The following is a 26016-nucleotide window of genomic DNA, read 5'->3' as shown; positions in this document are numbered from 1 at the left end:
GTCAAGGCTTAGATTAAAAATGTGACAAACAGGAGTGGAAATATCATCTGCAATAATCCTCAATAAATTTCCATCTAGGTTATCAATGCCTGGTGGTTTCTCATTATTTATAGATAACAATAGTTTTTTTCACATCTTCAACCGTTACTTTACAGAATTCAAAACTATAAAAGAATACAAAAAGAATTCAAAACTAACTAAAGCAATGTCAGTAGGCTTGGTTCTCAAAGAGCCGTCTACTTCAATGAAGGATGGAATCAAACTTGTATTCCTGCCCATGATGTCATTTAAGGTACTCCATAGCTTTTTACTATCATGTTTTACATAATTTATTCTTGATTTATAATGCAACTTCTTCTTATTTCTATTCAGCTTAGTGGTGTAGTTCCTTAATTTACAGTACACTTGCCAGTCAGACATGCAGCCTGACCGATTTGCTTTTACTTTTGCCTCGTTTCTCTCCGCCATACATTTTCTTAATTCAGCTTCAATCCAAGGATATCTAGTGGCGCTGACAGTCAACCTTTTAACAGGTGCATGTTTATCCACAATTGGAATTAACAAATCTGTGAAAGCATTCAATGCAATATCTGGGTCACTCTGCTTACTGACATTAGTCCAACAAATATTACTGACATCATTAACATATGAGTCATGACAGAAATGCCTGTATGATCTTTTATAAACAATTTTTGGCCTCGCTTTCGGCACTATTGCCTTCCTGGAAATGGCAACTAAGTTATGGTCGCTAAAACCAATAGCAACAGATCTGGCTTTTGAATAGAGCTCCACAGCGTTGGTGTAAATGTGATCGATGCATGAGGATGATGTACTCCCATTCTTATTGGTGATTACTCTGGTTGATTGACAGTAATGGATTTACGACTGTAAAATCAGTTTTAACACTAGAAGTACCAGGGGTTTTGGTGCTTCCTAATATTACCAATGTGGATCCGCCCCCAAGCCGAGCCCAGCCTTTGTTTTGTAAATGAGGCCACTACTTATGCACCGCTGGCCACATCCCATTTTTCTTCCCCCACCCCGTGACCCTTCAGATGAAGCAATAAGGGGTAGGGCTTGAAACGTCAGCCCTACGCATTGGGACACCTCTATACACTCGCGTACGTCATTAGTCCGTTCGGCCAGTTGTTATGTAACCAAAAGCGACGATAAAAAGTGCACTAAGTGCACTTGTGCATTTAGCAAAACTGAAAAACAAAACAAACATTACAAATGAAGAAACACAATGAACAAGCATTACAATTAGTTGTGTTGATTTTTTTATTTATTACACCCCTAAATAGTGCACTTTTTTATCTTGATTAATCTTTTTAACTATACTTTTCTGACTGAAGAAAAGACATTGAGAGTAGATAATACTGGTCATTAGCTGTTAGAGTATTATTTGGATGTATCAAGCTTGTTTCATTTAATTTAAGCAAAGCAAACAAAACAAACACTTGTAACAAACGGAAGGGTCCACAACACATTCACATAGATGTGGAGCACTAGTTCAGTTTAATTTAGTTTGGTTTCAAATTCAATGTAATATTTACACCATTGTATGAAACCTGAATGATAGTTTGTTTCTGAACCAAGAGTGGTATTTACTAGTCTTGCATATTTTTTTCCAGCCATTTCATGTGACGTGCTTTTCTTGTTACCACTGTTGCTTGGTGTGCTTAGTTGTAGTATTTCTGAATATCTATGTACTGTATATCAATGTGTATCCACAACAAATTGTTAACTGATCTTTTCAAAAATGTTTTTTAACATGTAGAGGGTATTCAAACAAATACATCCGAATGAATTAGAATTATTATACTACTGTTAAAAAATCCTCAGAGGTTTAGCAGTTTATTGTCAAGCAAGAAGTAACAGTGTCTGAAAGTAGTCTGATGCCCAATCCCCTTCCACTGGTAATGGCTGAAAATTTCCCCCCAACCCCCTTCCACAGCTAACGGCTGAATTGCAAGTAAAGAAAAAGCAGCCTGACTTGCAAAGGTTTCGCCCTTACTTTTGCATTCAAACACATTTTGCTTTGCTTTCAAGTGCCTTTTTTTTCTCGATTGAAAATATATACTTTGATTGAAAGAACTTTTTTTTTTGGCTTGACCAAGAAATAAACAAATCTAGCTACAAATTTATCAACCTCAAAGCTGCGAGTGATTCTAATAAAATATAAAAACATATCAAAAGCAAAATAAAGATACCAACACAAGAATTTTTTTGTCTGTCTTTATTTTGAGGCGTTTGCATTCAAACCCATTTTGCTTTCATTCAAGTGACTTTTGTTTTTTCATTATAGTCATCATGCAAAATACACGGTGTCTCAGCGGTGGTGGCGGCGTATTCTGTCTGGGCTGTCATAACAGGGTTGGCACTCACACACATTGCTGGCTCCTTCTTGCATTTGCCACAGGTGTACCTGTAGCAGTGAACACATCTGCTGGTTGCAGAGTTCCGTGAGCATTGAACTCTAACTTGACACTTGGCTCTTTTACTGGGACTGGGTATGAGGGGCTCCTGACGAAGCTCGTTCTCTTTGCGTGACTCCTTCCCATTGATGTGTGATGTGGCCAGCTCTTTTGCCAGTCGAACCAGGAACTCTGCTCGTCTTTCCTCCACCCCTGTGCATGCCCGATGAACAATGTGAGCATTCAATGCGGCCATGTCGATGATGTTGTAGAAGACAGCGACAGGCCAAGAAAACACATTGAGAGTAGATAATACTGGTCATCAGCTGTTAGAGTATTATTTGGATGTATCAAGCTTGTTTTATTTAATTCAAGCAAAGCAAACACTTGTAACAAACGGAAGGGTCCACAACACATGCACATAGATGTGGAGCACTAGTTCAGTTTAATTTAATTTGGTTTCAAATTCAATGTAATATTTACCCCATTGTATGAAACCTGAATGATAGCTTGTTTCTGAACCAAGAGTGGTATTTACTAATCTTGCATATTTTTTTTCCAGCAATTTCATGTGTGGTGCTCTTCGTTTCACCATTGTGTCTTGGTGTGCTTAGTTGTAGTATTTCTAAATATCTATGCATATAAATGTAATATCCACAGCAAACTGTTAATTGACCTTTTTAAAAATGTTTTTTTTAACATGTAGAGGGTATTCAAAAAAAAAAAAACATCCGAATGAATTAGAATTATTAAAATACTGTTATTAAAATATTCTCAGAAGTTTAGCAGTTTAGTGTCAAGTATGAAATAAGTGTCTGATAGTCAGGCTACTTTAATTGAGGAGGGGGTTGGGCAAAACCTTGCTGAGTGAGGCTGCTTTCTCTTTCGCCCAACCCATTCCTCAGGAAAAGTAGCCTGACTGAGCCTGTTTTGACCAACCCCCTCCTCAGCTAAAGTAGCCTGACTAGTTTTCAGACACTTATTTCTTACTTGCCTACTGTAGGTTGATAAATTTGTAGTTAGATTTATGTATGTCTTAGTCAATCCAAAAAAAAGGTTCCTTCAATCAAAGTACATATTTTCAATAGAAAACAAAAGCCACTTGAATGAAATCAAAATGTATTTGAATGCAAAAGTTGCCTGAATGATAGCTTGTTTCTGAACCAAGAGTGGTATTTACTAATCTTGCATATTTTTTCCCCAGCAATTTCATGTGTGGTGCTCTTCGTTTCACCATTGTGTCTTGGTGTGCTTAGTTGTAGTATTTCTAAACATCTATGCATATAAATGTATATCCACAGCAAACTGTTAATTGATCTTTAAAAAAAACAAAAAAAAAAAACATGTAGAGGGTATTCAAACAAATAAATCCGAATGAATTAGAATTATTAAAATACTGTTATTAAAATATTCTCAGAAGTTTAGCAGTTTAGTGTCAAGCCCAAAAAAAAGTTCCTTCAATCAAAATATATATTTTCAATCGAGAAAAAAAAAAGTCACTTGAAGGCAAAGCAAAATGTGTTTGAATGCAAAAGTAAGGGCGAAACCTTTGCAAGTCAGGCTGCTTTTTCTCTACTTGCAATTCAGCCGTTAGCTGTGGAAGGGGGTTGGGGGAAAATTTTCAGCCATTACCAGTGGAACGGGGTTGGGCATCAGGCTACTTTCAGACACTGTTACTTCTTACTTGACAATAAACTGCTAAACTTCTGAGGATTTTTTAACAGTAGTATAATCATTCTAATTCATTCGGGTGTATTTGTTTGAATACCCTCTACATGTTAAAAAACATTTTTGAAAAGATCAGTTAACAATTTGCTGTGGATATACATTGATATACAGTACATAGATATTCAGAAATACTACAACTAAGCACACCAAGCAACAGTGGTAACAAGAAAAGCACCTCACATGAAATGGCTGGAAAAAAAATATGCAAGACTAGTAAATACCACTCTTGGTTCAGAAACAAACTATCATTCAGGTTTCATACAATGGTGTAAATATTACGTTGAATTTGAAACCAAACTAAATTAAACTGAACTAGTGCTCCACATCTATGTGAATGTGTTGTGGACCCTTCCGTTTGTTACAAGTGTTTGTTTTGTTTGCTTTGCTTAAATTAAATGAAACAAGCTTGATACATCCAAATAATACTCTAACAGCTGATGACCAGTATTATCTACTCTCAATGTGTTTTCTTCAGTCAGAAAAGTATAGTTAAAAAAGTTCAATCACGATAAAAAGTGCACTATTTAGGGGTGTAATAAATAAAAAATCAACACAACTAATTGTAATGCTTGTTCATTGTGTTTCTTCATTTGTAATGTTTGTTTTTGTTTTTCAGTTTTGCTAAATGCACAAGTGCACTTAGTGCACTTTTTATTGTCGCTTTTGGTTACGTAACAACTGGGCGAACGGACTAATGACGTACGCGAGTGTATAGAGGTGTCCCAATGCGTAGGGCTGACGTTTCAAGCCCTACCCCTTATTGCTTCATCTGAAGTGCCAAGGGGTGGGGGAAGAAAAATGGGATGCGGCCAGCGGTGCATAAGTAATGGCCTCATTTACAAAACAAAGGCTGGGCTCGGCTTGGGGGCAGATCTCCAGGGTGTCCCAAAATGGGACACCCTTGGGGATGATCCTAGGGTGTCCCAAAATGGGACACCCATGGTACTTAAATAAATAAATTACACAAAATACTAGTACTGTATTTTAGTAACAATTCGTGGACTGGGCCACATAACCATCTTTGAACAGAAATGTATTAGTCTACAGGTTTTCACGACCATATCCCAATGACAATCACACAGGTATGACATTTATTAGTTCAAGCAGAGTAAAATAATACATATTCATGGTACAAGAAAGTCGTTTCCGTGTCAATCGATTGGTAAGAAAATGCTGTTTGTACGAGTGACGTGTGGGCGCTCCCGTCAGGGGGGACATTTCACGCGGGGAGGCTATACTTTTCGCCAAGATCGTCATCCATTGAATATGATATGCCCGCCGGTGTCGTGCCAATGTAGTTACCCCAGTCAAAAATTGTATCCCCTGGGAGGAGCTATATAGAGGTAGATTTGTGTCTTTATTAATAGATTAAAAATGTGTTTGAATGCAAAAATAAATTTGAAACTCAAAAGAATGCATTTGAAAGCTATTTCTCTTTGAATCTTTGTTTTGATTGAAGTCTTTTTTGTTTGTTTTTTTGATTGAAGTTATGTTGTCTTCCGTTTGGGCCACATTTTGGCTAGGACATTTGTGTCTTTATTATTCAAACAAAAAATAAGTTGCTTCAAACAAAAAGTCACTTCAATCCAAAAAAAAAAAAAAAAATTAATCATAGAAAAAAAGTTTTTGAATGCGAAAAAATATTTGAGACTCAAATATTTGCATTTTAACACTTAATTTTTAATTAGAAATTTTTATTTGATTTTAGCAATCCTGTTTGTTTTTGGGCCATATTATGGGTAGGACATTTGTCATTTAAATCATTCAATCCCCCAAAAAGTTGCTTCAATCACCCCAAAATATTTTCAAACAAAGAAAAAAATCATTAAAAAATAAAATTGCCCTCCCCTAATTTAAAAAAAAAGAATATGCAAAGCAAATGACCGTCTAAGGTGCTAGTCACATGATCCGTTTGAAAAATAATTTTGACCCATTATAAAAATCTTTTTTTTGTTCATTTCATTCATTTTTTGTTTTTGTTTTTTGCTTTAATGCTTGACAACTTTTATACAAATATAGGAAAGTCAATTACATGCAATGACACTTTTCGGCCACCGGGGGTGGCTGGACCCCCCTTAAAATCCGCTTATGCATGTAAATCGAGTAGGTCATAACCCGAGGACCACCTGTATTTAAGTAGTCATCAATGTGCCCTCCAGTGGACAAAATGAGCAGCAACAGTTAATTTAGTCAACTCTTTTCTATTGGTTTTTTTATCATAACAAAATGATTGCAAAACGTTTGTGAATAACCGGACTGGACTTCTAAGCCCACTTTTGAGACTCCTGGATCGTCCTTTCACTTTACTTTTCTTATCTTGCATGTCGCCAGTAATGTCTTTTTCACTTTCAACTTTTCTTTTCAAATCTGTCCTAAGACTGTCCTTGTGGATACCAAGGTTTGCGCGACCCCCTCTGCGGTGTTCATGATGATGGTCTACAGCCATGCATTTCTACTTACTGGCAAGACGAGGATACAAGCTCCATCTTTCCGCTCTCTCTCTCGGCAGCGGGGACGAGGATGAGAAATGACGACAGGCGATGGCGCCGTGCCCCCCCTCCCCTTGGTATCCGTCGTCCTCCTCCTTCTCCTCCTCCTCATCTGCGCTGGTGTCTCTCTCGCTCTCTCTCTTTTTCGGCGCTTTAAAAAAGGCACCCCAGCGCGCGCAGACACAAGCTGAGCCTCCAGAGAGGCAGAACGCGAGCAAAACCTCGGCTTTTCCCCCCCGACATATTTTTTTCTTTTTTTTTTCTTTTAAATTCATAAATTTTTGTTTTACACCCCGACACTACAGTCTTCTTGTTTTTATATTTTTTGTGGGAAGTGTGTGCGGGATGAACCACGCGTACCGCTGAGGAGTTTCACACCAAGTTTTTGTTGTTGTTTTTTTTTTTAGACTGAGCATTCGCAGAGCTCGCGCCCAGACTCAGTGGGTGAGTTAATTATTTTCTGTTCTATGGTATATTTGTGGTACATTCGGGGTGTGTGGCAAAATGAGAACATTAAGCACCGCTTGCAATCTCTTTCACCTCAAAGAGTGTCTACAACTTGTTGCTGCGTATAATGATGCACGTCAACATGAGTGAAAATGATGCTTTATTCTGAGTTTTATTGCAAAACCTAACGCACGGCCGTGCAATCCGAGCAAGTCTGCATCCCAAAAGATGCTTAACAAACAACCAAAATTGCATGACACCGAGCTGCGCTATGCCGTCATGGTTACCAAAAACAGTGTTTATGAAAACGTTTGGTTCGTTAGAGAGAATATTGTCGATGGGGTTTTCAACAACTTATATACGCGTGGGCACGTATGAGATTCTAAAACGGTCAAATTTAAGAAAACACGTATCAGGTCAATGAAGAACAAGGTTTAAACTTTTGGAGTCGAACATTTGGGAGGAGGAGTGAGATTTCCACCTGAAGCAGGGGGGTATCGCACAGAAGTAGGATTAAGAATTAAAGGATAATTGTGAAGTCTTGATTTAGCCCGATTTTGGAAGAATTGGTTGCACCGTTTGCCGTGCCAGGTGGAAGAGATGTTCATTCAAGCCAGGTGTGGATGATTAGGATGAACGCGCGGGCGGAGGCGTACAAGGCAGCTTTCTCAAAAAGTCCCCCAAACGGATCACAGAATCACCGCTGGAGCAATAAAAGATGCGTGCATGTATTCATTTAGAGCTGCTTCTTGAACAACATTAAAACGTACCACGGATAGAAAGAAATGTAGTTCTTAATATTTTCGTTTTGATAATGAATCTGACCTTTTAGTCAGAATCACGCCAGCCGAACCGCCGGACCCGGGCTGGCGCAGCTCCAACGACCCAGGCCGGGTAGAATCCAAAAACCCGGCCAAAAGGCCAAACCTCGTGCGTTCACCGTAGTCTTAACCCCTTGTACTGACTCCATTTTGGAAGCTGGAAAAAGGCTTTGAAACAAGTTGACAATTTATTCTGAGTCGACAGCAATCATCAAGCACAGAGGGACAAGTCAATAAAATGTTCTCGAGAAAAATCACAATGCGTAGTTAAACATTCAGTCTTTTGAAGGCTCTCTCTGGATGGGCAGGAAGAAGGGTGTGTTTGGGCGTTGTTTAAGAATATTGTCTGTTTGTGGATTGGACAGGGGACTTCGGGAATTACTGTTGTCAAAACAGCGGGGTTTGTGGATTTTGCACCCTCTGCGTCAAAGGGGCTGTTGGAGTCTTGTCGGTCGTTTTATCAGTTGAATATTGGGTGTTCACTGGTGTTCCTTGTGTCAGGATAGGACGTCCCGCCATTTGTTCTGGACTGTTCGGGAGAACTAATTGCGATAGTTGGTACTGCAAACTAGTGATGCACGATAATACATTTTTCAACCGATACCGATAAACGATAATTTCCTCCTCATTCCAACCGATAACCGATAATGTCAAGCAGATAATTCTATTAAAAGATTTATATAAAATTTTAAAGTATACACAAAAGAAAATATTACTGTGCAAAAATATCATTTATTGCTCATTTTTTCAACATAAAATATGAACAAGTTTTCAATTCCAACATCTTAATAATGACAGATTGTCTGACATTGTGTAATGGTAAACTTTTGGCAACAATTACTTGCAGAGTAAATACCTAAGTTGCACAAAAATGCCTTTAAAAGTAAACAATTCCTAAAATATATAACATTAATACACTGCAAAACACACCTCCTTAAAACTAGTCAGTTTTAAGTGTAAATCTATTGGAAACAAGTGAAATTATCTGCCAGCACTTCAAGTGTATTTCTCTCAGATTTCTTGGAAATAAAATAGCTAGCAGAAAATAATCTTAACTGCCTTATTTTAAGCAATACATTATTATACTTAATCCTAAAAAAAAAACTTGGAAGAAGGAAAGATTTTGAATAATATTTGTGGCTACAGAATATTATTGTTATTTTATTACAACAGGAATGTGCATATTTAAATTGATAAGTGTTAATAAGTGCCAATAAGTTTTGATTATCTACTGTGACTGTAATTGAGCAGACAAATAAGTTAAATTAATATGAAAAGTGATTGCTAATGTTATATGCTTTGCTGCACACTGTGAAAATGATTAACTCAAAAGAGCGAGATGTCATGTACCCATTCTGCAGCGCTTTGTTTACATTTGCGGCACTCACGACATTTGCTTTACAGCAGCTAAACTGATACATGGCAGTACTATTTGGATGGAGTTGGAGCTCGCATCTCCGTGCGTGTTGTTTAGTGCCTGAGTTTTGTTAAGCCGAAAATAAAGGCAGTGCCGAAAATAAAGGCAGCGTTACAAAGTCATCTGACCGCTCGTCATTTTACTACATACTGAATGCATTATTGACTGGCTGACTTCGTTTTCTCCATGTTTAAATGATCATCTAACCACTGTGCCGTCATGATATAGTGGCTTACTGGACATCACTTTTCCAAATGTCCGTGGTGAAAATGTGATTGGCATGTTATTCATGAAGACTGGTGGTCGTATAAACTGCATTATTTTTTATCCAGGGCTTTGGCTCTCGGGTCATTTCGGTAAAAAAAAAATCGTGTTGTGTCTCGGCGGCGGCAGCTTACCGGACAATCCGCCCGCACCGGCCGGTTCGCCGCGGTGCATTCGGGGCCTGGCTCTGCTCGCTCGCCGCGGGGGAACGCTCGAGAAACCGGGGTGTTCGCCGGAGGTCCTGAAGCCGGGGAACCGGGCTCTGCTTCTGTCGGAAGACGGCTACTTTCCGACTATCGGTCTCCAGTCGTGCCGGTGTTTAGCCTTAGATGCGAGTTTACCACCCGCCTTGGGCTGCTTTCCCAAACAACCCGACTCTGTATCGTCACAAGCCCCGTAGTTTCACTTAGTGTTTACAATAGCTTTAGCATTCCCGCTGGCAGCAGCCTCGTATTCGTTCCAAAAATCTTTGTGATGCAGTTTTAAATGGATGCTGGGTTAGTGGTTTTGAATGAGGACGCTTTCTTTCGGCCTCGTGGAACTTCTGCGGTACATGTTTCGCAGATGGCGAGAGCGTCGTTTTTTTTTTTTTAGTAACAGCCGCCATAATATTCAACTATTTCTTGTAGTGTAACTCCTCCTCAACCCCTCCTCCCTTAGGGGCTTTAGAGAGGGGAGGGGTTGAGGAGGCGGCGTGCTGAATTCTTTGGTTGTGCACATTTGGAGGCTAAATCAAGTAAAAATTATCGGATTGCATTATTGGTTGAATTTTTTCATTATCTGGATTATCTGTGTGACGTCATAATTGCTATTATTGACCGATAATTATCGGTGACCGATATTATCGTGTATCTTTACTGCAAACATAAAACTACGGCGTCAACACATTTATTGGCTTGATCTCAAATTATTTTAATACTCGCCATTGACTCCTTGTGGTGTATTTAAATCACTATTTTACATAGTTAAAGAGTGACACTGTGGAAGTACAGCAGCGTTTCCATGTGACATCACCGCCCTGCGACGTCAACAACAATGGCGAGCCACTGGTTTATTTTTTGAACTTAAAATTTTACAAATTTTATTGAAACGAAACCATTAAGAGGGGTTTCAATATCAAATTATTATAACTTGAACTAAAATTTATCTTTTAAGAACTACATGTCTTTCTGTCCGTGGTACCCACCACGTTGTATTTTGTATCTCTACACAATAGCAGAATTCAACCTAAATAAGTTGTGTTTGTATATAGAAAAATGCCAATTTTGCTTTTGAAGTTGATGTTAAATATTGCTATTTATCCTGAAAATTTAGGCGATTATCTCTGCATTTGGTGATTTTTATGCATCGAGTGTAAAATCTGAGAATTTTATAACCATTTTAAGTTTTGTGATACATTTTTAAAAATAATCGGAAATTTATTAGGGAACGACTTTGATTTTTTTTTTTTTTATGTCGCTGCTCATGGAGACTCATATATGCCTAAGGGAAGTGCCTGTTTTGGTTTTAGTTCTGATACTGATACTGAACTGATAGTGAAGTCAACGTGTGCAGGTAGGGCAAACATGTACGGTATATGAATAAAATGTACTCCATAAGGACTGTGTCACTTAAGTTCAAGGAGGCGGTGCTCCTTTAGCAATCTTAGTAATTACAGTCAAGTAATTAACATGACTCTTGACTGAAACCTAAGGTTTTGAGTAGGTAAGGTAAGGTGAGTAGGGCATTAAAAGATTTTTGACGTTGAAAGAAAATTTATAATTATATGGAACCCTTCAATTTTAGCCTTGTGGTCTTGTAGCCAGGGGCGTCACTAGGTTTTAAGAAAATGGGGGCTTTGCCCCCAAGAGTTACACAGGATATAAGTGAACGTAGCGTATAAACACATAAACACAAACAGCTAACGAAGACTATATAAACAGTATATGGCGGAAAACACAGACAAGGCTGAAAAAGCAGTTTCTGCTCTTGCACCCCTCTTGAAAATAAATTGTAGGGCTGTCAAAATTATCGCGTTAATGGGCGGTAATTAATTTTTCTAATTAGTCACGTTAAAATATTTGCCACATTTAACGCACATGCCCCGCTCAAACAGATTAAAATGACAGCACAGTGTAATAATGTTAACTTGTTACCTGGTCTTTCCTTTGGAAAGATCAGGTATATGTTATTCTGTTTTTTTTTTTTGAATGGGAATCCTTCGGCGCGCCGCGCAGCCCGGACCGCTTGACCGATCGGCACCGTTCAAATATCGACGCGTCCGGAATTTTCACGCGACGCAGGCTTTTTGTCAAACGGCCCCGAAAAATTTTCCATTTGCCCGTAAACGGCAATTTTCTGAAAAAAAAAAAGCAATTTTCAAAATGTATCTAGTCCTACAATTTTTTACCAAATTACATAATTTAGGTATCAAAAATTCCGAGACGGTGAGGGGCATAAAAGTTGTAAACAGAATTTGGAAAAAATTTACGGTTCCCCATAAATTTGACAAAAACTTGCCCATTCATTCTTATTGAGAAAAAAAAAAAAGGTTCAAAATGTATCCAATCCTACAATTTTTCACCAAATCACACAATTTGGGCATCAAAAATTCTAGGACGGTGAGGGGAATAAGAGTTATTAACACAATTTGGAAAAAATATACTGTTCCCTGGAAATTTGCCAAAAACCTGCCCATTCATTTTTAAGGGGAAAAAAAGACAAGTTTAAAGATGTTACTAGTCCGTCAATTTTTGACGAAAACACACAAGATGGGCATCAAAAATTCCGGGATGGCGAGGGGCATAAAAGTGACGGGGAAATTATTTTTGATAAAATGTACGGTTTCCCGGCAATTTGCGAAAAACTTGCCCATTGATTTTTAATGGGAAACAAGGAAAAATTTCAAAATGTATCTAGTCCTTCAAGTTTTGACCAAATCACACAATTTGGGCATCAAAAATTCCGTGAGTGTGAGGGGCATAAAAGTTGTATACAGAATTTTGAAAAAAATTACGGTCCCCCGGAAATTGGCCAAAAACTGTCCCATTCATTTCTAATGAGAACATTTCCTCTTCACTTACAATGGGATTTCTAATTGAAGTTACATTGCATTGATGCCATTGACGGCCATGCATGTCGAATCTATTGATGCCAATGTACTTGGATTCAATTGACTGTATGGATGTCAATGCCATTGACGGCCATGGACGTCCAAATTTTTTCCCATTCATTTTCAATGGGGGAAAAAACAAAATTTCCTAAATTCAACAGAAAATGACCAGATTTCAATAGGACGTGTGCCCCAAATGTCCCCAATTCCACTGACGCTTATGGAGGGTGCTGCCAATGACGGCCATGGACGTCCAAATTTCACATTCATTTCTCATGGCATTTACTTTGTTTAATGCCATTGACAGGCATGTTTGTCCATTCTAGTGATAGCCCTGGGCAGGGCTACGATCTGTATAGCCACACAGGAAAGACCAGGTGTAATTTCTCCAGAAATTGCAGTTTCTAGTTACTTGTGTTTTTTTGTTTTGTCGCCCTCTGCTGATGCTTGGGTGCGACTGATTTTATGGTTTCAGCACCCATGAGCATTGTGTAATTATTGACATCAACAACGGCGAGCTACTAGTCTATTTTTTGATTGAAAATTTTACAAATTTTATTAAAATGAAAATATTAAGAGGGGTTTTAATATAAAATTTCTATAACTTATACTAACATTTATCTTTTAAGAACTACAAGTCTTTCTATCCATGGATCGCTTTAACAGAATGTTGATAATGTTAATGCCATCTTGTTGATATATTGCTATAATAAACAAATGCAGTACTTATGTACCGTGTTGAATGTATATATCTGCCTTGTGTCTTATCTTTCCATTCCAACAATAATTTGCAGAAAAATATGGCATATCTTATAGATGGCTTGAATTGCGATTAATTACGATTAATTCATTTTTAAGCTCTAACTAACTCGATTAAAAATTTTAATCGTTTGACAGCCCTAAGAAATTGCTGTATTTTCAGCCAAAACAACTGTTGTGTTTGATAGAACAATATGTCTATATGCTGTAATAGCAGATTTATGGCACATGAAGTCCCCGAACTATTTTCAATTTGTCCGTTTTACCCTGGAAACCCCCGCTTACAGATGTCGCGCAACCGCTTTTGTTTCGACCTAGCCATAAATAGAAGGTAAGTAATCGTATTTAATATTCAAAATAACTGTCCTTTTTAGCTTAGAATCATTCATTGATTTGTAATATTTAGTTTTTAAAAAATCAGCAAAAAAATTATTCACTTGCATATTTTAAACTTTTAAACATTTTATGTCACAATGGAAAAGTTAGCGTCTGTAAAAAAAAGTCATGAATATCCACCTCATAACTATCGCTGAATTGTATTTTTTTCCTTACTGTCCCATTTTCTCCAATATTTTCGATGATAAATAATCGATCCAAACAAAGAAAAAAACGGAAAAAAAAAAAACGTTTAAAAGGGTAAATATATGAAAAATAAAATCTTGACCACTCCTTGATGTCTGCGATTTCTGCATCGCGACCCTTGTTATATGACCATGTTTCACCCATAAAATCCCCCAAAATCCGACTGTGGCCATTCACAGCTGTGTCTTGACACTCGGTGATATATGCTACATGGAGTTTTTGGATCAAAAAGAGATAAGTACTAGCAATGCAACGATTTGCGGTTCAAAGCCGAACCGTACGGTTCGCCCTGTACGGTTCAATACGCCTTTATGAACCGCGCCTTTTCGGTTTTGTAATTAATTAATTCCGAACGCTTGTGGAATGAATTGCTCGAGCTCTGTGTGCCTGTGTGTGACGTGAAGCACCGCTGTGGAGAAATTCCCGCCCCGCAAGTAAATGTCAGATCGCTGTCAAGCACCTGTGTAATAGAAGCCGAGTAATGCTCTCTCTCGCTTACGAGCGAAGTGAAAGTGAAACAAGAAAGAATTTTCACTTTTCCATGACTATATTACCATCAACAAGTCTTGGAATGGCTATTTGTTTACGACAGAGAAGTTTAATTTCTTGGGCTAAAACTCACTGACGACAAGTTTCGGATGGTGGTGGATGAAGTACTCACTTTTTTTGGGGGGGGGGGGGTACATGCACAATAGGCTTATTTGTTGATTGATTTGGGGTAATAGGTAACACTTTATTTGACAGTGGCGTCATAGGACTGCCATAAGGCTGTCAAAATAATGACATGACATTATCATGGGCATTAATGAATGCTTATGACAGATATCATTAAATGTCTCCCGGCAAATTATGTCAGTAATTATTCATCATTATGTCATTACTACTCCAGCTCGGCTCTTTCGCATCCATTCAAAAGTAAGATAATTTGCCGGATACAAAATTAAATCCATCATAAGCATTCGTTAATACTCATGGCCGTGTCATGTCATAATTATGATGGTGTTATGACAGTCAAGTGTGACCATATACTAGCAACTGATGAAACAACTGGAACAGTAACTGAAGAAATAATTAGCGCAGGGCATGAATTTTGACTGCAGGGCTGAGAACGAAAAGTGGTATTTGCCATGTGGCAAAATGGATTTTGCTATGTGGCATTTTTTTTTGCCATGTGGCAAATGAATTTAGGTTTGTGGCATTTTTTTTTTATTTTCCATGTGGCAAAATTGATTTTTGCCACGTGGCTTTTTTTTGCCATGTGGCAAAAAGTATTTTTCTGTGTGGCATTTTTTTTGCCATGTGGCAAAGTGGATTTGTGGGGAAAAAAGTGGAAAGAAAAAGGCCACATGGCAAAATCCATGTTGCCAAATACCACTTTTGGTTCTCGGCCCTGCTGTCAAAATTGATGTTTGAGTGTCAAAATGGATTTTGATTTGTGGGATTATTTTTTTTTTTTGACCATGTGGCGTTTTTTTTTTTTGCCACAAAAAAAATGCCACATGACAAACAAATGTCACATGGCAAAATCCATTTTGCCACATGGCAAAAAAATGCCATGTGGCAAAATGGATTTTTGCCATGTGGCATTTTTTTTGTTTTATTTTTTGCCATGTGGCAAAGTGGATTTTGGTTTGTGGGATTTTTTTAGGCCATATGGCAAAAAAATGCCACATGGAAATATCCATTTTGCCACATGGCAAAAAAAAATGCCACATGGCAAAATCCATGTTGCCACATGGCAAATACCACTTTTGGTTCTCGCTGTCTCTCAATTTTGAATGTTATTTATCTGTAGTGCTGCAATGCACGCTTGGAAGCATAATGGACGACAACAGTGTTGACAGCAGGTGGCAGCAGAGGTTGATGGTCTCTCCCAAGACAACAGTAAAGGCCAAATGAAGCTTCTTGAAGCAATGAAGCTTTGCAGCATATTGATTCAAAACTTCATGGTGGTTCATTTGATCTTATGACAGTCTTATGATGCCGCTGTCAAATAAAGTGTGACCGGTTGATATCTTTTGGTGTAAATATCCCATAATACAGTCAGGACTGCTGCGGCTTATAGTCCAATGCGGCTTATCTATAAACAAATGCCGTTTTCGTGTCAAATTTGGTGGGTGGCGGCCTATAGTCAGGTGCGCCTTATAGTGCAAAAATTATGGTAGGCTAATTTAATCTACTAAATTTACATATTGATCAGACTAATTGGACGTTTGAACACCAATTGTTTTGTGTCTTGTTTTACTGTTAAAATGTGTGTCGTCCGCTGGGATAAGCTCCAGCACCCTTTGGCCCCCACACAAAAAAAGCAGTGTTGAAAAGGGTTGGGTGGAACTATTTTTGTCTTTTTTACAGTAATTTAATATCAATCAAACTAACATACATCCTCATTGCCGTGTTGATTGTTATTGGAATTGGTTCTGTTTGTTTTTAAATGCATTATCTAATATAGAAGGACCATTAACAAGATTACGTTGTGACATTACCATTAAATTCGAAATTGGTTTACGTGGTTGCTTCGACAGAACACAGCAGATCAGTTTTTCAGTTTGCGTATAAACAAGAACTCATTCCACTGGAGAAAGCATTTAGAGATATTTAACGCAGAATTTAAATTAAGTCCAGAAATGAACATCAACATCTTGTCCAATTGCTGTTCAATGTCGAAAACACAGCTCTCCAAATATGCAAATTTGAGTAGCTACTGCAGTGTACTGTTGTGTTATGCTGTTTACAAGAACCTTCAAAATAACAATTATTTTACTTTATTATTTTATTCTTTTTATACAATGTACACATCGGAAAACCAGTTGTGCCCTGTACGTGACAAACTATCTCCAACCACCATCTCATGTTTCTGTCTAAAAGCTAACCAAACTGTTAGCAAGCAGTTGTTTAGCTAGAGAACGTGTATCAACGCTGTAACTTTTATGCTCATACTTTTTAAGGTTAACACTTAACTAGTGTAAAAGAATATTGAAGGCTTTCAAATTTGAAATTGGAAAAAAAAAGTCAGTCTCATAACTCAAAACTTTGTTGTTTTCGACGATAATGAAAAGATTTCATTCAAAAACTACATTCATAGTAGCCCCTAAATGATTGCTGATTTTTCCGAAACACTTGCTTTGAAGACACTGATTCTTCAAAGTCTATGAAACAAAAACATTCAGTCTTTTAAAGGTTAAATTCTAGCCAATTTGACAAAAAACCACTGAAGAAAGCGCACACATTGACCCCTGGCCCCTTTCACAAAGCCAGGTATGTTGACAATATATCATAAAGGTGACATATTGTAATACTTGGTAGAAAAAAAAGGTTGTCGATGTGCATACATATCTATGAGGGGCCGTACAAGACATTTTTCATTCTGGCCCTCTCACACACATACATTCTCCTTTCACATACATATATATTCACTCTCACACACATACATTCTCCTCTCACATGCACACATTCTCCTTTCACATTCATACATTTTTACTTTCACATTCATACGTTTTCACTCTCACATTCATACATTTTCACTCTCACATTCATACATTTTTACTTTCACATTTATACATTTTCACACTCACATTCATACATTTTCACTCTCACATGCATACATTTTCACTCTCACATGCATACATTTTCACTCTCACATTCATACATTTTTACTTTCACATTTATACATTTTCACTCTCACATTCATACATTTTTACTTTCCCATTTATACATTTGCACTCTCACATTCATACATTTTTACTTTTACATTTATACATTTTCACTCGCACATTCATACATTTTTACTTTCCTATTTATACATTTTCACTCTCACATTCATACATTTTTACTTTCCTATTTATACATTTTCACTCTCACATTCATACATTTTTACTTTTACATTTATACATTTTCACTCTTACATTCATACATTTTTACTTTCACATTTATACATTTTTACTTTCACGTTTATACATTTTCTCTCTCACGTTTATACATTTTCAATCTTATATTCATACATGTTTACTCTCACATTCACACATTTTTAGTCTATGAAATGTATGTTTGTATAAATAAAATATATGTGTATAAGAGTGAATATATATGTATGTGAGGAAAGTATGTATGAACGTGAGAGGAGAATGTATGTATGTATGAGTGAAAGTATAGTGAAAACGGAAGGAGTCTAGTTGAAACGGAAGCCAGCTCTGATTGGCTAGCTCTGACTGGTAAGCTCTGATTGGCTGAGAACCTGACGCGGGTTACTGTTCATAAAATAACAAGGAAGAGGACGCACAATCACTTCGGCAAGCAGTTGGACTTTTGCAAAACATTTTGTCGACCCCAGAAACTAACTTCTTTGGCTTCCTGTCTCGAGCGGCGGCAAAGAACACAATCAACTGCACCCAACAGTGCTAATTATGATGCAGTTGAAAGTGAAATGAGAGACATTTTTAGACCGAGCAACTCTCGAACCTCTTCAACTGTCCAAGCGGGAGCTAATATGACCTGCTCCCAGACTACTGCGGTCAAGCCACCCTCCACTCGTAAAAACGAAGTCAAGCTAGCCGCCCCTCATTTGGATCATTGTTTGTATTGTGTGCATTATGGTACTGCAACGCGTTGGCTTCATAATGGAACGCGGTGGCTTCACAGCGCAAGTCCCCCGGTGGCTTCACAGCGCTAGTCCCTTTATTGAAAAAAATAAATATGAATAAATAAAAAACGGGAAGCCATCCAAAAACGGGTCCACTTGAGAGAGGCACTCGAGCACCCCGATACCCAAACTAAAGTATTATGATATAAAAAATAATTTAGGAATTCCGAGTAATACTACTTAGAAAATTGCTAGTTATTTCTGTCGTTTACCCTTATTTCAAATTTTAATTTAAAAATATCTGGCTGATATCCCGGGACGGGTCCACTTCTGAGGTATACTAGACGACCCTAAGACTCGAACTAAAGTACTCTGATAAAATTCTGATGTATCATTTCAAAATAAAAGTACTTTGAAAATTGCCCATTTTTGCTGTCATTTCGCCCGATTTCAAAAATTGATTTAAAAAAAAATCTGGTTGATATCCTGGGACGGTTCCACTTCTGAGGTATACTAGACGACCCCAAGACTCGAACTAAAGTACACTGATAAAATTCTGATGTATCATTTCAAAATAAAAGTACTTTGAAAATTGCCTATTTTAGCTGTCATTTCGCCTGATTTCAAAAATTGATTTAAAAAAATCTGGCTGATATCCCGGGACGGTCCCACTTCTGGGGTATACTAGACTACCCCAAGTATTGAACTAAAGCACTCTGATAAAATTCTGATGTATTATTTCAAAATAAAAGTACTTTGAAAAACAAACGTGAAAGTAAAAATGTATAAATGTGAAAGTAAAAATGTATGAATGTGAGAGTGAAAATGTATAAATGTAAAAGTAAAAATGTATGAATGTGAGAGTGAAAATGTATAAATGTGAGAGTGAAAATGTATAAATGTGAAAGTAAAAATGTATAAATGTGAAAGTAAAAATGTATGAATGTGAAAGTAAAAATGTATGAATGTGAGAGTGAAAATGTATGAATGTGAGAGTGAAAATGTATGAATGTGAAAGTAAAAATGTATGAATGTGAGAGTGAAAATGTATGAATGTGAAAGTAAAAATGTATGAATGTGAGAGTGAAAATGTATGAATGTGAAAGTAAAAATGTATGGATGTGAAAGGAGAATGTATGCGTGTGAGAGGAGAATGTATGTGTGTGAGAGTGAATATATATGTATGTGAAAGGAGAATGTATGTGTGTGAGAGGGCCAGAATGAAAAATGTCTTGTACGGCCCCTCATACATATCATACAAATTTACTCTCATAATGTTTTCGTCTGTATAATTGAAATGTTTTGACTAAAAATAAAAATAAAGGTTTCCAACAATTTCTAACGATAGACATAGACAGATGAGCATGTATTGTAGCATCTGCATGGACAACGCCAACTATGTGATGATAATACACTCAGCAGGAAAAGCAGTACAACCTATCTAGAAGCCAAGAACTGTATGTAAAAACTGGTGTTGTCAAATTTATCGCTTAAACGGGCGGTAACCATAAGCGGATTTTAAGGGGGGGCCAGGCGGGCCAGGCCGCCCCTGGTGCCCGAATAGTGTCATTTCATGAAGTTGACTTTCCTATATATATATATAAGTTGTAAAGCAATACAACTGCAACAAAAATGAATGAAATGAACAAAAAAATTTTTTTAATAATAGGTCAAAATTATTTTTCGAATAGATCATGTGACTAGCAGCTTTGCTTTGCATATAATTCTCAAAAAAAAAATTAGGCGACGGCAATTTTTTTTTTTCAAATGATTTTTTTCTTTGATTGAAAAATTTTTTTTTTTGATTGAAGCAACTTTTTTTGGGATATAATGATTTAGACACAAATGTCCTACCCATAAATGGCCCAAACACAAATAGGACTGCTTCAATCAAAGAAAACTTTTTCAATGAAAAATTAAGTGTTCAAATGCAAATTTTTCAATCTCAAATATTTTTTTCGCATTCAAAAACGTTTTCTATGTTCGAAAGTTTTTTTTTTTTTTGATTGGAGTGATTTTTCTTTTTTAAAATATATTTTTTCTGAAGCAACTTCTTTTTTTGATTGAATAATAAAGACAAAAAACATTCTAGCCAAATTGTGGCCCAAACACAGATCAACATTACTTCAATCGAAAAATTTATTTTTGCATTCAAACCTTTTTTTTTTTTGATTGAAGCAACTTTGTTTTGATTGAAAATATATTTTGATTGATGCATTTTTTTTTTTTTAATTGAAGTAACTTTTTTTTGATTGACTAATAAAGAGACCTACCTCAATATGGCTCCGCCCAGGAGATCCATTTTTTGACTAGAGTAACTACATTGGCATGACACTGGCGACACCATATTCAATGGTTGACGATCTTGGCGAAATGTATTGCCTAAGCAGCCAGAAAAAAATCACCAAAAAAAATCACAAAAAATGCTCATTGTATATGTACAATATAAGATAATTTTATTGCTGACACTGCGTTTCGGGGTCATCAACATGTTGTGCCCCCCCTGCCCCAAAAGTCAAACTCCGCCTATGGCGGTAAAAATAAAAAATAAAAGTTGGAGCAGCTCAGACTGTGTTTGCATATTAGTTAAATATTTAGTTCCACCCGTTTCAAGATTTAAATTTAAGATTTAAATTTAAGATTTATATTTAAGATCCAGGATTTAGATTTAACATTTACATTACGGATTTATATTTAAGATTTATATAAAATGTGCAAAAAAAAAAAGTGACTCTAAAATTTTCACACATTTTAAAAACTGCTGCGTTAATATGTGAGAAAATGTCGTCGTAATTTTCAGCATGTGCTGCTTTACAAACGACGCCCCATAGCCAACCTCCCAGCTGGGCCGGCCCAGCCTATACGCAGACTATGCAGCTACTTAGGGCCCCTGACCACTAGGGGGCCCAGATAGGGGGCAATCTGGCCATTTATTATTATTTTTTTTTGTTATTTTTTATTTATTTATTTTTATTCATTTTAATTTATATTCTATTTTGTTTACTACAATTTGCTTTATTTGACTTTTGTGAGTTTTGATACTTGATTACAAGCTTAAAAATAAAAGTTCTTCCTTAACTTTCTTTCCTCTTTTAGAAAAAGGTTTGGCGTTATCTACTGTAAGTACTGACAATCATTTGGGGTGCGAAGTTTGAAGAATGCAGTGCAACAAAATATGATTAATATACAAAATATGGACATATAGGTTGGATTGCATGTATGGGTTTCACAGTACACTGTGACGAAATGGTGGGCCAAAAATATGGGCCCCTTGGCATTATTTTGCTTAGGGCCCCCAAATGGCCTTGGCCGGCCCTGCCTCCCAGTTCAAATGGACTGGACGTCTACTAGTCATTTATATTCACAACGCATACATTAGGTTTGCTGAAGGCGAAATCACTACGAAATTAATTATGGAAGCATCTGTTTTTGTTCCAACGAATTGTGACAAGTGTTCGATGGAGCTTCTGCTTTGCGTAAAAATATGTAAATGTGTATTTAATCAAATATGTGCGCTATGCGTGTCTCCTTGAGGCTACGCACCCTGTGGATGTATGCTAATACAGTCGATGTGCACACATGTATCAGTGGCCAACGTGCTTCTGCTCGACTGCACACTCGTATGCGTTGCAATTTATGTACGTGCGTGTGTGTTGGCGAGCGAATCCGCGTTGCCGCTTCGACACCGTCATCTACTCGTTACCAAGGAAGCCGGCGTTGAGTCAAAGCGCGAGCGGGCGCCCAAAAGCCAGCCAATCCGCATTCACCTGACTTTTCGGTCATTTGGCACCTCAGCGGGTGGGCCCGCGAGGCCAGCGGGACCCTCGCAGGATTAAAGGGCCAGCGTCCTAACTTATTCTGATGCCTCAGGGCCGCTCAGCTGGATTCATCTTGATGGAAATACACACAGTATGTTAAGTTGGTCGCAGACTCCAAGACATGCTCAATATTTATGGGAACACAAATGTGAGGTTTATTGCGCACTCGTAAATCGCTGTCACTGTTTGTAAAATTTACCGTAATTACCCGAATATAAAGCGCACCCGCGTATAACGCGCACCCCAAATTTACTTGTAAAATCTAGGGGAAATTATTGTACCCGTTTATAACACGCACCCTAATTTTAGCACCAATAAATAGAAGAATACAAGAAAACTCGTGTACAGCCAGAGAAAAGTCATTTTACTGACTGGTGAAACACAGCACAAGCATAGCACATTGGTAGTTCAAAACATGACCATAAACTGACAATATTTATGGTAATAATATGATTTGACAACTTCTCCAACTTACCAGACTCTAGGACAAAACAAAACAGATGTGACTTTTCTTTTATAACTTGCTCGTTTCATCATGATGAATAAATGTTTCCTCCATGGATTGATACGGTAAAATGAAAGTGAGAACGTAAGTCGGAAATCCGAGAGAGCTCATCGCTGTCGACACGACAGTAACAATAGGAACTATTGTCATTAGGGTTTGAGTTTCCCGAGGGACAGATATAGTTGACGGACACAGGAAGTATGTGTGCTTACGTTTCTTATGGTCTGAGATGCGGAGCTGCAATAAACGTTACTCAAATGAGTTGAAGAAACTAAATTCTGTGCTTTATGAAGAGTGAAAAAAGCAGACTTTAACACAGACGAAATTATTCGGCCGATCAGAGTGAAGTATTACCGAAGCAAAATGTTGACGTCACGTACCGTAATGGTCGGCAACGGATCACTGCATACGTGCAACGTGGCCGTGTCAATTAAAAAAAATTTTTTTTTAAATCGGTTTTTATATATATTTCTGTCTCCATCCATGTACCCGTTTATAATGCGCACCATAATTTTACAAGTCGATTTTGGGGGAAAAAAGTACGCGTTATATTCGGGAAATTACGGTAGTCATATAGATCAGGGGTGTCAATTTTGTCATTTTGGTTGGCGGGTCACATTTATGGCAATTGGATCTCACGGCCAATATGGCGCGGCGTTGCTCGGGTTTGCTTGAACGCAATACAACCGAATGGCTGATAAAACATACTTGACAGGACTCGAGCCGCAAATTTGATGACTCGCAACTCCGCTCGGACCTGTTTGAGCTGGGAGTGTCTGAGACGGGTGAAAGTATCTAGAAATTCTTGCCGGACTTTCATTTGGGGGGGGGGGGGGGGGGGGGTGTCAAACCTCTTAAACTACTGAAATGCAAAGACTGTTTTAGCACAGTTATTTCCATACCACATACAAAAACTGATTTGATTTTCATTCAAAATTGTATTTTTTCAATGATTTGCAAAATAAAAACCGCAATAACCCCTAATTCTAATTTTTATTTTCCCTCATTTCCTCACATACTAAATGCCAAATCTCAATTTTAACTACTAAAGAACCTAGGATATACAGTGGGGAGAACAAGTATTTGATACACTGCCAATGGGAAAACCCATTGCTTTTTTTCTGGCTGCTTAGGCAATACATTTCGCCAAGATCGTCAACCATTGAATATGGTACGCCCGCCGGTGTCATGCCAATGTAGTTACTCTAGTCAAAAAATCGATCTCCTGGGTGGAGCCATATTGAGGTAGGTTAAAAATGAAGTTAATGTAAACGCTTTTTCTTTTTTTATAATAAAGTTTAGGGCTGTCAAAATTACCGCGTTAACGGGCGGTAATTATTTTTTTAAATGAATCACGTTAAAATATTGGACGCAATTAACGCACATGCCCCGCTCAAACAGATTAAAATGACAGCACAGTGACATGTCCACTTGTTACTTGTGTTTTTTGTCTCCCTCTGCTGGCCCTTTGGTTCGACTGAATTTATGGGTTTAAGCACAATGAGCATTGTGTAATTATTGACATCAACAATGGCGACCTACTAGTTTATTTTTTGATTGAAAACTTTACAAATTTCATTCAAACGAAAACATTAAGAGGGGGTTTAATATAAAATTTCTATAACTTGTACTAACATTTCTTTTAAGAACAAGTCTTTCTATCCATGGATCGCTTTAACAAAATGTTAATGCCATCTTGTTGATTTATTGTTATAATAAACAAATACAGTACTTATGTACTGTATGTTGAATGTATATATCAGTCTTGTCTTTCCATTCCAACAATAATTTACAGAAAAATATGGCATATTTTATAGATGGTTTGAATTGCGATTAATTACGATTATTAATTTTTAAGCTGTGATTAACTCGATTAAAAATTCTAATCGTTTGACAGCCCTAATAAAGATATAAGAAGATATAAGATATAAGTAACATACATTCGAAAAAAGAATTACAAATTACTTATATTATGCAGCGTGAAATGGAATATATTTTGGAGATCGCGCAAACACTGACTTTTTTAAAAATCATATGGAAATGAATAAGTAGCCTAACATAAATGAACAAATAAAAGTCCAAAGTGCACATTGACAGCTAAGATGGTCTGAACCTCCCCAACAGAGCAAATTAAACTAAATATGATAAATAAGCTTCCTCAACTCTTTCGTTGCTCTTAAAGATTTGATCCATTTTAAGTTGCATTGCCCTTTTTTGTTGCATCAACTCAAGTTTTTTTTTTGTTTTTTTTTTTGCTGTTCCAGAAAACATGCACATTTGAACCAATCAGAGCTAACCATCTCTGCTGATTGAACGGATAAAGGAGTCCAGGCGTTTTCTTTGCTGCGTGCATTCGCACATTGACGTGACTCATCATCATCAGACTCAGATAACTGCAGCAGCTGGGGAAACCTCCATGCTGTCCGTGGAATAAAATAAATAATGAATATCGGTGGAAACAGATTACGCAACACAAGCACTTTATTATGCTTGTTGTTAACACTTGTGTATGTAAATCCGATGTTGGTAGATTGTTTTCTCTAGGAGCTGAAATGCATGTGTGGCAGCTTAGCGTTTTTTTGTCGTTGTTTTTTTTTTACATAGAGTTTTGACAGTTGCTGTCATATTTTCGGAATCAAAGCACCGTGTACCGGAACAGCATTCCGGCCCTGAATCTTATACCGGAACTGCGTTCTGGCCCTGAATCTTATACCGGAACTGTGTTCCTGACCGTTCTGGCCCACTTTCACCCCTGGTCTGAGACTTGACTTGTGAGGCAAAAACTCGAGACTCGACAATCTGACTCCAAAAACTTGGACCGTAGATTGGTTCCCACCTGCCAGTGATCCGCTTGGATCACCTTAATGCTGGTTTATTCCCTGCAGACTATAGTGCATTTTTTTACATTGACAGTAAGGTTTCCCTAAAAGATAACCCTGAATGCTTTGTGGGTGGGCTGCGGAACAATGGTGAAGGCCTTGACAAACCTGTGACTCAACTTGACGTAACCTTGAGACTCGACTCGACATGATGTCGAGACTCCATTCGACATGACCTCGAGAATCAACCTCGAGACTCGACTCAACATGACCTCAAGAC

The 26016-nt window shown here is 37.5% G+C and overlaps 1 protein-coding gene across 1 annotated transcript in view; it reads left to right on the top strand.

Moving 5' to 3' along the window:
- Positions 1 to 6807: 6807 nt before the first annotated feature.
- The window catches only part of nos1 (nitric oxide synthase 1 (neuronal)), a 153227-nt gene continuing 134018 nt past the window's right edge, over positions 6808 to 26016 (top strand). Inside the window, exon 1 of the mRNA XM_057831649.1 lies at positions 6808 to 7078. The gene's annotated coding sequence lies outside the window, so the exon portion shown is untranslated. The remainder of the gene's footprint in view (positions 7079 to 26016) is intronic.

This window comes from Corythoichthys intestinalis, chromosome 3, assembly GCF_030265065.1.
Source record: "Corythoichthys intestinalis isolate RoL2023-P3 chromosome 3, ASM3026506v1, whole genome shotgun sequence".
In the NCBI taxonomy this organism is placed as follows: Eukaryota; Metazoa; Chordata; class Actinopteri; order Syngnathiformes; family Syngnathidae; genus Corythoichthys; species Corythoichthys intestinalis.
Note: the sequence above shows the minus strand (reverse complement) of the source record. Positions and strands in the feature narration are given on the sequence as shown.